Source organism: Arachis ipaensis, chromosome B05, assembly GCF_000816755.2.
Source record: "Arachis ipaensis cultivar K30076 chromosome B05, Araip1.1, whole genome shotgun sequence".
In the NCBI taxonomy this organism is placed as follows: Eukaryota; Viridiplantae; Streptophyta; class Magnoliopsida; order Fabales; family Fabaceae; genus Arachis; species Arachis ipaensis.
In genome coordinates this window covers 111,008,872-111,010,072 of record NC_029789.2, presented here as the reverse complement: position 1 = coordinate 111,010,072, position 1,201 = coordinate 111,008,872, and positions in this window count along the sequence as shown.

The window sequence follows — 1,201 nt, the reverse complement described above, 5'->3', positions numbered from 1 at the left end:
GCTGCCATCTCCTTTACTTGTTCGAAATTTTCAATAAGGTTGTCTCTGGATTGTTGTAATTTAGCTTCTCTTAGTTTCCTCTTCAAAGTCTTTTCAGGTTCTGGATCAGCTCCAACAAGAATGTCTTTTTCTTTGTCCCTGCTCATAAGAAAGAGAAGAGAACAAGAAAAGAAGAGGAATCCTCTATGTCACAGTAAAGAGGTTCCTTATTGTTAGTAGAAGAAGAAAAGGAATAGGGGTGAAGAAGAATGAAGAATCCGAACACAAGGGTAAGGATAGGAGCAGTGATGTAAGAAGAGGAGATGTTAGTAGATGAATAAATAAATAGAATAAGATGAGAGAGGGAGAATTTTCGAAAATAATTTTTGAAAAAGAGTTAGTGATTTTCGAAAATAGTTTTTGAAAAAGGTTAGTAATTTTCGAAAAATAATAAATTGAAAATAATTAGTTAATTAAAAAGAAATTTTGAAAAAGAGGGGAGATATTTTTGAAAATAAGAGAGAGAGAGAGTTAGTTAGGTAGTTTTGAAAAAGATGAGAAACAAACAAAAAGTTAGTTAGTTAGTTGAAACCAATTTGAAAAGATAAGAAGTTAGGAAGTTAGAAAAGATATTTTGAAATCAAATTTTTTTGAAAAAGGTAAGATAAGAAGATATTTTTGAAAAGATATGATAGACATTAGTTTTTGAAAAATATTTGATTTTTAAAATCACAATTAATGACTTGATTCACAAGAAATCACAAGATATGATTCTAAAACTTAAAGTTTGAATCTTTCTTAACACGCAAGTAACAAACTTGAAATTTTTGAATCAAAACATTAATTGATGATGTTATTTTCGAAGATATGATGTAAAATTAAGAAAAAGATTTTTTTGAAAAATATTTTTGAAATTTTCGAAAATAACTAAAAAAATTGAAAAAAGATTTGATTTTTGAAAAAGATTTTGAAAAAGATAAGATTTTTTTAAATTGAAAATTTGATTTGACTCAAAAACAACTAGATTTTAAAAATTTTTGAAAAAGTCAAATCTAATTTTTGAAATTTTAAGAGAGAAAAAGGGAAAGATATTTTTTTGATTTTTGAATTTTTATGAGGAGAGAGAAAAACAAGAAAAATGATGCAATGCATGAAAGTTATGGATCAAAACAATGAATGCATGCAAGAATGCTATGAATGTCAAGATGAACACCAAGAACAT